Consider the following 12,631-nt stretch of genomic DNA (forward strand, 5'->3'; position numbering starts at 1 on the left):
AACTGCCTACCTTCTCCTCTTGCAGCTCTTATTGCATTTCCTCTTAACAGAACCTACTTACCCTTTTAAATTGATGCAGTTCTTTAATGAGGAAATTGTGGCTTAGATTCATCGCCTTCCTGAATCCCCTCACCCGGACGTATCATATATGCCTCTGTCCCACCAGCATTATATAAATTAGCTAACCCTTGGATTTGTGATGGAGCCAGCATCCTAGTATTTTGATGGGCATAAGTCCCACCCTTCATACTCTGCTGTATCGAGAACCAAGGGCCCTATATCTTTCAGCATATTTTTTATTAGCTGCTTTATTTGATCTTGAAAGATAGATTTTTGAGTTCCTTTGCTCCTCATAGAATTGCAAAAGGTACCAGGAGTATAACTCAGAGAACATATCCCAGGTCTTCTGAGATCATCAAGAGAAAGGAGATAGAGTCCGTAAGGAAAAAGCAAAGAACCTTATGTACATTGATTGTTGTCATTGGAATGGAATCTCAGTTCTGTGTTATTAAGAGTATCACCAAAGGGTCACGCTAGTTTATTATTTTCTGTGTTCATGGAAGGATAGATCTATTCTGAAAACTATGGTAATTGTCCTGTCTACTGCTTATCTGTTATTTGTGAGAAACCTATTCCATAATATATTGACTTAGTCACGGTTTGCTGGAATATTTATTCTACTGCCTTTCAAAATCTGGGAGACTACGAAAGAGCTTATGAAATATCCAGTAAGCTAAATAAAGTGGTAAGTATTTTGGTTTGACCCTAGGTTCAGACATTGGGCCTACAAAGTATACTGTAATTCGTAGGGAGCAAGGGCTTTGTCACTGAGCACCAAAAAATTATTTGAGTTAAAAAAAAATCAAAAAAAATGTAACAATAAGTATTTTTCATATTATCGACGCTAAGTTGAATTGTATGATGTCAAGTACTTGCTGGTATTAACAATAAACACATAAAAGTAAAGTTTCACCAACTAATCTAATAATTAAAGGATGGAATTACCAACATAAGTTAATGTAGCAATGGTGTTACATCAGTTTCTGAATGCTGAATGCCCATATGATTAATGCACATTTTGGAACTGTATACATCACTTCCTTCCCCCGCTGTTGGAGAATGGGTTGGTCACAAAACAACAATTGTGTTCTGCTGCATATAAAAATGTGATTTCTGGCGAGGATGGTGCTGAGTTTTACATTTTCAGATATGGTTTTGGGTGTAGTTGAATCATCTACGTACGATCATTTATAAATGTATGACCCTCATTTGAAAGTTTTTACTTTTTCTTCTGAAGGGTTCTCTCATCGACATTGAACAGAATATGTTTCCTCATAAACATTGATAGAATGCTGGACAATGAACATTGCAGATGTGCATTTCCTTCAAAGAGCAGTGAAGTGTTTTTCATTGAAAACTAAAAAAAAAATTAAAGCAGGTTATTCTTAAATGGAATTTTCTGAGGGAAAAATATAAAAGTAAACAATCTGGTCATCCTTTTGCAGTTTTGGCATCCATTGCCAGCATCAGTATCAACTTATAACCAGATCAGGTTTAACATGGCAGATGAAGAGAAAAGCATGTCTCCCAACAATCTGACTTGTCTGCAGAAGAGCATCCCCATCTGCACTGCTGTGGATTTTGCCATTTCCTGTACTCTGAATGGCAGTTACAACTTTGTGCCAAGCTAAACCAGTTTTGTGTTATGGACCTGCATGTACCGGAAAATGGGTTGAGGCAAACATGATTTTGCTGCCTGTTAAACCGGTCAAAACATGTGAACCATTTTTACTTCTCTAATATTTTATATGTAGTCACACATCAGGGGGGGTTAAAATTTCAACAAGATGAAATTCAACATCTTGGCGCCGGCATTTAATGCCAGTTTCAGCAAAGAAAATGGCAGCTGCCTCACTTCTGCCGGCTCCCGGCATGGGCCGCAACTGACCATTTTGAGGAGATTGGTAGCATGGCCGTTGCCTGTGTGTGACGGAAGAATGCAAATGAGGCAGATCGTGACACAATGCAGATTTGATGCACGACCTGCTATTTTGCACGTGGGGGCTCCATTGTATGCCCTCTCCTCGGCATATACAGCTGAACATGCATTCAGCTGCACGATGCATCCCCCCCTCCCCACCACCGCTACTTAAAGGGACACACGCAACTTTGAGGTAGTTGCTTTTTTGCTTTTGTACTGGTTTCGGTGCAGTTTATTTGACTAGTGGTTTGGTGTAAAACATTTTAAAATACACTTTATTCATATAAAATTTTCACAATACACTGGAAAATAGCTCAGTACCTTGCAGTCAGCAATTCCATACAATTTGTTTGGATGCTGACAGCAAAAAAAAAACATTTTAAAAGTTGTTAAAGTGTACAGGGAGTGCTGCTGGATGTTTGCAATAGGTGACTCTCAAAAGAAGGCGTCAGAGAACTTGCTGCCAGTTCTAGGAGCTCTAGTTGCAGTCCTGCTTGGACTGCAGCATGACATAGAGATGGAGCAGAGATAGGAAAGAGGACAGAGGGAAGAGGAAGAGTAGGAGGACAAGGAGGAAAAGTTGGAGAAAGAGGAAGAGGCAGAAGAGGAGGAGGAGCAAACAGAAGGTACGAGACAACCCCGACAGCCCCTTTCTGGCAGGGATATCCGGGATCAAATCATCCTCATTCAACATTAGTTCAATATCTTACCTTCCCTCTGTTACTGACCATCACAGCGTCCTCTTGGCCACAATGCTGAAATGAAAGCCACCACATATCAAACATTCTAATTCAACCTTATACATCTATCCATTCAAAATTACATTAAAAAATCAACTAATCACCTTTGTGCATTTGCTTAGTGACTGTCTTGCAAGCGCCTTTGTCTGTCCTTATGTCCCAGTGCTACCCCAGTAGCTGCAGCATGGCTGTTGGAAGGCTGTTGACTTTCAATGGGGGAGACTGCAGATGGCCTTGTAGGACGACTTTGAGGAGCTCTGGACCTAATAGGCTTGGCTTCCGACTGCACCACCTCAGCATGGGTGCCAGCAGTCTGGGCTGGCTGGCTGAGAGGCAACAGCAAGGTAACTGGCAGAATGGCAGTGATGGGAGGATGAATGCTGTCAACCTGAAAGAGGACAGCAGGGTCATCCTCTGTGGATCCATTGCCACTCACTCTGGCAATGCCTCAGCAATCCTAGTAATCTGTTGGGAGTATAGACTGTTGCACTGCTGTGTCACCCTGCAAGTTCCTTTCAATACTAGTAAACTCAGCCATGATGGCAGCAGTCTGTGCTTCCGTGGCAACAAGTTGAGCTTACGTGGTTTCAGTCTGAATTTCCATTGCAGCACTCAGATGTTGGGTGACTTTTGTTTGGTACGCAATGGAATCTGAGACTTTGAATGTCAGGCATGGCATGATGGTTGGGTCTGCAAGTGCATTAATGTATCTTCCCATCTTTTCCATGCTGGAAAGGATGGGCTCCAAACTCTGCCCAAGGTCCTGTGCAAGGCTGGAGCTGGACTCCTCCATGCTCATTGACATTGCATACAGGATTTCTGGCAATGCACCCAGCATATCCATCAGCATTCTTCTATAGGCCACCCCATTGAAGTCTTCATTTGAGTCCTGTGCAGTAGAACTCATGTGCGACCTCACCCTCTGGCGAGTTGCCAGCATCCTACTCGTGCCTTGTGTCACACAACATATAGATCCCATGTCTAACTTATCCTTTAAAGTACGCAGTGTCAGTATCTGAGTTGGTGGCTGCAAGTGTGAAATCAAGTGATGGTGTTTCTTCTTCTTCACTCTCCTATCCCTCTTTTTGGCTGTGCAGGTTGGATTTATTGGGTGTGTGAAATGAGGAAGGCAAAAGGGTAGGGTTGTGGTGAGGAGGGGCGGGGGGGTGGGCGCGGAAGCAAGAGGTGCATGCTTTCACCATGTGCAACTTGTAAATCAGAAGCGACTGTGGGATGAGGAGAATTGGGATGTGAGAAGGAGGATAACATGAGAATAACAACAAAAACTTGTATTTATATAGCGTGTTTAACGTAATAAAACATCCCATGGCACTTCACAGAAGTTATACAAAACAAAATTTAACAATGAACGACATAAGGAGAAATTAAGGCAGATTACCAAAAGCTTGGTCAAAGAGATAGGTTTTAAGGAGCACCTTAAATGAGGAAAGAGAAGCAGAGAGGTTTAGGCAAGGAATTCCAGAGCTTAGGACCTAGGCAACAGAATGCATGGCCTCCACTGGTTGAGCAATTAAAATCAGGGATACTCAGGAGGCCATAATTAAAGGAGCGCAGATAACTTGGGGGGTCGGGGGGTGGGGAGGGGGTGCTGGTTGTGGGATTGGAGGAGATTACAGAGATATGGAGGGGCCGAGGCTATGAAGGGATTTAAAAATAAGCATGAGAATTTTAACATCGAGGCGTTGCTTAACCGGGAGCCAATGTAGATCAGTGAGCACTGGGGTGATGGGTTAAGGGGACTTGGTGCGAGTTAGGACAGCCGAGTTTTGGATGACCTCAAGTTTACATAGGGTAGAATGTGGGGTATGTTGGAATAGTCAAATCTACAGGTAACAAAGGCATGGATGAGGGTTTCAGCAGAAGATGAGCTCAGGCAGGGGCCGAGACAGGCAATGTGACAGAGGTAGAAATAGGCTGTCTTAGTTATGGTACTGAAGTGTGGTTGGAAGCTCATTTCAGGGTCAAATACAGCACTAAGGTTGTGGGTAGTTTGGTTCAGCCTCAGATAGATGTTAAGGAGAGGGATGGAGTCAGTGACTTGAGAACATAATTTGTGGCAGGGACTGAAGACAATGGCTTCGGTCTACCCAATATTTAGTATTATATTTCCCAGTACTAGCATTTTGTATTCTTTCAGCCCTGCCGCTAGCCACGGCCTCAGCAAAGCCTCTTCCAAGAATGGCCAGTACTGTCTCCTCCATGGGGGCAGGTTATGCATGTGAGCCTGTCCCCTGCCAGATGGCGCCATTGGTGAGCCACCTTTTCCTGCAAGAGAAAGGGAAGTGTGTCGATGAGTGTGGGCAATGTATCTGGGTGATATGGTTGAATAGCTGACAGTGTGTGCAAGAACTGTGCGATGCGGGTGTGAGGCTTGCAGCAGTGGTAAGTGTGTGAGGGTGAGCTGAAGCTATGAATGTGGGGTATGAGTCATGTTTGTTAGTTTTTTTTTTAATTCCTTCATGGGAAGTGGGCATCACTGTCAAGGTCAGCATTTATTGCCCATCCCTAAATGCCCTTGAGAAGATGGTGATGAAACGCATTCTTGAACCGCTGCAGTCTGTGTGGTGAAGGTACTCCCACTGTGATGTTAGAGATGGAGTTCCAGAAGTTTGACCTAGCGACGATGAAGGAAAGGCGATAAACTTCCAAGTCAGGATGGGAATGTGGAGGTGGTGGTGATCCCATGCACCTGATGCCCGTGTCATTCTAGGTGGTAGAGGTCGCAGGTTTGGGAGGAATGTTAATGGAGGAGTCTGGGACATCGGCTGAAAGGTATGATCTGTGAGTATGACTATGTCAAGCTGTTGCTTGACTAGTCTGTGGGACAGCTGTCCCAATTTTGGCACAAGTCCCCAGAAGCAGGGTCGACTAGGCTGGGTGTGCTATTGTCATGTCCTTAGCCAGTGCCGAGGTCGATGCTGGGTGATCTATCCAGTTTTATTCTTATTATTGTTTTTCGTAGAGGTTGTGCGTAACTGAGTGGCATGCTAGGCCATTTTAGAGGGCAGCTAAGAGTCAACCACATTGCTGTGGATCTGGAGTCGCATATAGGCCAGACCGGGTAAGGACAGCAGATTTTCTTCCCTAAAGGATATTAGTGAACCAACTGGGTTTTTAAGACAAAGGCAGACATTGATGCGGAGATTCAACATCGCCTCCAGTGTGCCAGTGCAGCCTTCGGCCATCTGAGGAAAAGAGTGTTTGAAGACCAGGCCCTCAAATCTCCCACCAAGTTCAAGGTCTATAGGCCTGTAGTAATACCCGCCCTCCTGTATGGATCTGAGGCATGGACGATGTATAGAAGGCACCTCATATCACCAACGATGTCGCCGCAAGATCCTGCAAATCCCCTGGGAGGACAGGCATACCAACATCAGTGTCCTCGACCAGGCTAACATCCCCAGTATTGAAGCACTGACCACGCTCGATCAGCTTCACTGGGCAGGTCACATAGTTCGCATGCCAGATACGAGACTCCCTAAGCAAATGCTTTATGCAGAGCTCCTTCATGGTAAACGAGCCAAAGGAGGACAGCAGAAACGTTATAAGGACACCCTCAAAGTCTCCCTGGTAAAGTGCGACATCACCACTGACACCTGGGAGACCCTGGGCGAAGACCGCCCGAGGTGGAGAAAGTGCATCCGGAAGGGCGTTGAGCTCTTCGAGTCTCAACGCAAAAAGCATGAAGAGGTCAAGCGCAGGCAGCAGAAGGAGCACGTGGCAAACCAGCCCCACCGATCCCTTCCCTTGACAAATGTCTGTCCCACCTGTGACAGGATCTGTGGCTCTCATATCAGACTGTTCAGCCATCAAAGAACTCACTTAGGGAGTGGAAGCAAGTCTTCCTCGATTACGAGGGACTGCCTATTATGTTGTTTCATGGTCACCATGATACTAGCTTTTAATTTTATTTCAGATTTATTTAATTAATTGAATTTAAATTCCCTAGCTGCCAGGGTGGAATTTGAACTCATGTCTCTGGATCATTAGTCTAGGCCATTCCCACCAGATTGTTGGTAGGTGAGTGATGAAGATGTGGTGCTTGGGGCAGTGTCTGAGGCTATGGTGCAGATGGTGGGATATGGCATTTGAAGATGAATTCACTGACCTCAACCACTCGAGAGAGAGGTCATTAAACTTCAATGCAGGGCTGCATTGGAGAACCTAGGCAGACACACTGCCCTGTTGTGATATAATTTTTCTTTTCTCCTCCTCACACTCTCTTCCCCAGCCAGTTCAATGAGATGCTGCAGACAGAATGTACCTCCCTTTTAAGAGGTGCAGTAATGCACAAATATAGGTCCCCTTCTGAGAGTTCAGCTACTCAGCAGTGTGTTCAGTGTTGGGCAGAACACTGCAATCCTACTAATCAGCAAGCAGCACAATGTTCCCCTGCTGCCTACATTCCTTTGAGAGAGTGTGGGATGATCGCACATGATGATCATCGCACCTGTTTTGGGGGCTAATGGATTTCTAGGTCTGTATCTTCCCATTGGTACCTTTACTCCAGAATCCACTGTCAGAGGAGCAATGCCTGTGGAGGCATCTTATGGACTGAACCCCCAAATCCATCTGATCTGCCACATCAGCTAACCTTCCCCAATTAAAGTATAATATATTTTTTTAACTAAGGTGTACCTCATCAGTTTTACTGACATTAACTTCTAACTATGCTTCCTATTCTTGCAAATTTGGACACCACTCCCTCTAGCCCAATACCCAAATCATTGATGCAAACCGACAGGAACTGACCCCAGAACAGAAACCTGTGGGAAACCCCATTATTCTCACATATAACTAATTTTTAATTCAATTTTGCATCCTTTCCCTAATTCCATGGGGCTAAAATTCCGGCCTCACGGATCCGTACAGAATACGCACGGATCCAACGAGGCCCTGCAAAAGCCGGTTTTCAGTGCGCAATGCGCATGTGCTGAAAACTGGCTTTTCTGATCTGTCAAGTTTTGGCTTGACAGATTGAACACATCCCCACAACCAGGACATTCGCGCGGGCGAGATTGGACTATTTGTCCAACTCTTGCCCTGCAAATGTCCTTAAAACTCTTGCGCCTGGTAAAAGCAAGCGCACAGCCTACTTTTACCGTAAGAGTTTTAAAACATAAAAATAAAATTTAATTACACATTTCTATGTTAAAAACCCTGTCCACTAAGATAAGTTTATTTTAAACCCTATTAAAATACTTTAAAAAAATCCAAAAAATAAATATTTTTTCTAAAACATTTAATTAACTTTTATTTCAATGAATTTTAAATATGTGAAGTGGGTTTTTATTTTCTATGTTGTGTTTAATGTGTTTAGATTTTTTTTCTCATTGATAGCAATAAGAACTCGGAGATACAGAGATCTCATTACTGTACCGTGATTGGCCTCCTCACACCGGCCGCTATCGGACCCTCACACCGGGCCCCCCACACTCGGGCCTTCACTCCAACCGCTCACACCAGGCACTCACTCCAACCCCTCACACTGGGCCCTCACACCGGGCCCTCAGATTGACCCCTCACACTGGGCCATCAGACTTGGGCCATCGCTCCCGGCCCTCACACCGACCCTTCAAACCGACCCCTCACACCGGCACCTCACACCGGGCCCTCTCACTGACCCCTCTCACTGACCCCTCTCACCAGCCGCATTCAGGCCCCCACAACGACCCCTCACACTGGCACCTCACACTCAGGCCCTCACGCCAGCCGCACTCGGCTCCTCACACCGACCACTCACACCAGGCCCTCTCACCGGCCACACTCGGGCCCCCACAACGACCCCTCACACTCGGGTCCTCACGCCAGCCGCACTCGGCCCCTCACACCGGCCCTTCTCACCGGCCCCTCACACCTGCCGCACTCGGGCCCCCACAACGACCCCTCACACTGGCACCTCACACTCGGGCCCTCACGCCAGCCACACTCGGCTCCTCACACCGGCCCCTCACACTTGGCTCCTCACACCGGCCCCTCACACCAGGCCCTTCTCACCGACCCCTCACACCAGGCCCCTCTCACCGGCCGCACTCGGGCCCCCACAACGGCTCCTCACACTGGCACCTCTCACCGGCCGCACTCAGGCCCTCACACTGGCACCTCACACTCGACCCCTCCCACTGGCCTCTCACACTCAGGCCCCTCACACCCTCGGAGCCTCAGGTCCTGCTTCTTGGCACCACGTGCATGGAATGATCCGGCCGGGGGGGGCGGAGCTTCAAAGGGGGCGGGGCTTGTCACCAGTCAGTCAAAAAAGTGCAGTACGAGCAGTGGGGGGCGGGGCCAGACGGATGCCTGTCAGTCAAAGAAAAGTGCAGTACAAACAGTTACTTCGGTAAGTCCTGGGGGGGAAAATTTGGTCGGTTAACGCCTCCCATTAGAGCCTGCAGAGGTTGGTAATGGGGCGCTGATGCAGTAGTGCCTGATTGAGGCGAATCCAATGCCGCATAGCATTTCTGTCTCCCCCGTTGCGCCGCCAGTACGAGGTACCGCTGGGGACTTCAACAGCAGGCTGACCGTGATATCAGTGAGTGCCCGATCTACAAAATTCATTCTGGCCACTTACCTTGGCCCCTCCACCAGACAGCGACAGGGGAGCAGGCTACAGGAAGCTGGCTCCAGCGTCGTTATTTAAAGGCTTTTGCATTAATCACTCACAGCTGTCAGGGCAGGTTAGTTTCAGCCAGTGGATCAGTTTGTATGAGTAATTTCAATGTGCTTTTATATCAGCAGTCTTCTGGCAAGTCCAATGTGGCTACATTTATTGTTCAAAGATTCAAACTGCTACACTTGGCAGCATTAATGGTGGCTGTACAGATATGCCACCTCACCCTCCAGGATCTATGGAGGAGGAAGCGTAGGCAGACAGAAATACAGGAACATGTGCACAGAGGGATGAGGAGGGATGTCAGGGCTCTCTCCATGAGGCCTTACCCTCCGAGGGTATTCTGATAGCGGCTCTCCTACCTTCAAGTAAGCAATGAGTAGTGTATTAGACAGCTCCGCATCACCAAGGTGGTGGTTACAGAACTCTGCCACCTCCTCCAAACAGACTCCTAGCCTCATACCAGGTTGACTTAAACCCCAGATCCCTTTTGTTCACCACATGCCCACCATGCCATCCCTATGCCATGCCGTCTCACAGCGTCCTCCTGGGTGCAAAGGTGAAATGAGAGAGACCACAAAATATTGCAAACTCCATTAATAAATTTATGTATAAACATATCATACATATCACATTCATTCTAATAACTAATGACCCTTGTGTGTGCCATAGTTGAATAGCTGCATTGTGAGCAAGGTGTGATTATTGGGTGTGAGTGTTAGTGGGTAGAGATTATTGGTGGGTGAGCGCTGGGGGTGTGGAGCTTTGGGCAATTTGTGAAGTTTCTGGTACAGATGGTGGTATGTAGCATTTGTTGAAGCATTCAATCACCCTGACCACCCGACTGAGGTGGATTTGAAACAGGTTGGTGGTAGATTATTCAAGTCGGCCTGGATCAGCATGTCTTTGCTGGTGTAACGGCTGTATTCTCTAGAGACTGCATATTCGAGGCACAGGTGTTGTGCGATGTTTGCAAGCACGGGCAGCCATGGTGTTGGGGTTGATAAAAGTGTACCAGTGATAATTCTCACAATAGAATTCAGCTAGACATCAATGGATTTGACATGCGGACTTGATAGCCATGCCGGAGAGCAGCACTCCGTTGTGGAGTACACCAGGGCGAGTGCTGCCATATGGAGAGTTTGAGTGTCTGCTCCTCATGTAGATCTGATGAGTTTCTGGATCAAGTTGACCCTGCTCTTTAGTTTCTTCCCAAAGTTCTGGAGATGTTGTCTATATGACAGGGTGCGATCAAATGTGACTCCTGTTTGTATGGAGAAAGAGTCAGATTGAACTGTGAGCTCAAAGTAAAGTGTGACCTTAGTCTTTTATTGCAGGTCTCCAGAGTGCCTCTCCAACCTTTGAAGCCTCCTTAAATACCTGTGCTCCCAAGGGATTATGGGATCCCATGGGATTCCAGCTCTCTGGTGGCTGTAGAGAGTAAAGACATGTTTACATATATAACAACACTCCCCCCGCCCCAAGGTCAATAGTGTAACTATTTACAATGTGAGTCGATCTGGGGCCCCTCTTGCCCTGGCTGATCATCTCAGTGTGAAAGCTGGTGTTGTTGAATCATTTGTTGGGGCCTCGCTGGTGTGTTGGGCCCTGCTGGGCTGCTGTGGATGATGGGTTCTGCTTCGTGGTCAACCATGGTGCCGGTTGCCACTGGTGTGTATGTTGGGGGATCAAAAAAGGTAGGGTCCAAGGTGGGTTGCTCAGGATAATCCGTGAATCTGAGTTTGATTTGGTCTAAGTGTTTCCAGTGAATGAGTCCATTTTTTCACCGTTTGACCCGAAACACCCTGCTCCCCTCTTTGGCCACGACAGTGCCGGGAAGCCACTTGGGACCTTGTCCATAATTTAATACAAATACAGGATCATTGATTTCAATCTCGTGTGACACATTTGCGCTATCATGGTATGCACTTTGTTGAAGATGCCTACTCTCTACCTGTTCATGTAGATCAGGGTGAACTAACGAGAGCCTTGCCTTAAGTGCTCTTTTCATTGGACGCTGGTTTACACGGGGCAGATGTGACATGTTTGATCCTGTTACGGGTCATGAATTCTTTGAACTCAGCACAGGTAAAACATGGCCTGTTGTCGCTCACCAGAGCATTGGGTAGGCGGTGTATGGCAAATATGGCCCGCAGGCTTTCGACAGTGGCAGCAGACATGCAAGCCAATATTATCTCACATTCAATCCACTTGGAGTATGCGTCTACAACCACAAGGAACATTATACCCAAGATTGGGCCTGCATAGTCGACGTGTACCCTAGACCACGGTTTGGAGGGCCAAGACCATAAACTTAGCAGCGCCTCCCTGGATACATTGCTTAACTGCGAGCATGTATTACATCTGTGAACGCAGGACTCTAAGTCCGCATTGATACCGGGCCACCACACGTGGGATCTGGCTATCGCTTTCATCATTACGATGCCTGGGTGGGTACTGTGGAGGTCATTAATGAAGGTGTCTCTGCCCTTCTTGGGGACCACTACTCGATTGCCCTACAGAAGGCAATGTGCCTGTATAGACATTTCATCCTTGCACTGCTGGAACGGCTTTATCTCTTCCTGCATTTCCACTGGGACACTGGACCAGCTCCTGTGAAGCACACAGCTTTTGACTGGAGAAAATAAGGGGTCCTGGCTTGTCCAGATTTTGATCTGCCGGGCAGTGACGGGTGATTGATCACTCTCAAATGCTTTCATAATCATGGCTAAATCTGGGGGCTGCGCCATTTGGCAATGGCAGCCTACTGAGAGCATCGGCGCAGTTTTCTGTGCCTGGCCTGTGGCGGATGGCATAGTTGTATGCAGACAACATGAGTGCTCATCTCTGGATGCGGGCCGATGCGTGGTAATTATCCCTTTAGTCTCGGAGAACAGGGATATAAGTGGCTTATGGTCAGTTTCCAATTCGAATTTTAGCCCAAACAGGTATTGATGCATTTTCTTTACCCCATAAACACACTCTAATGCTCCTTTCTCAATCATGCTGTAGGTTCTCTCAGCCTTAGACCGACGCCTGGATGCATAAGCAACCAGTTGCCGTTTCACGAAATCATTAGCTTGTTACAATACACACCCGATGCCATATGACGACACATCACATGCTAGTACCAAATGCTTACATAGGTCATACAACACAAGCAACTTGTTTGAGCACAACAATTTTCTCGCTTTTACCAAGGCATTTTATTGGCTTTTGCCCCAAACCCATTCATCCCCTTTTCGTAGTAAGACATGCAATGGTTCTAACAGTGTGCTGAGA

The sequence above is a fragment of the Pristiophorus japonicus genome, chromosome 5 (assembly GCF_044704955.1).
Source record: "Pristiophorus japonicus isolate sPriJap1 chromosome 5, sPriJap1.hap1, whole genome shotgun sequence".
NCBI classification, from domain to species: Eukaryota; Metazoa; Chordata; class Chondrichthyes; family Pristiophoridae; genus Pristiophorus; species Pristiophorus japonicus.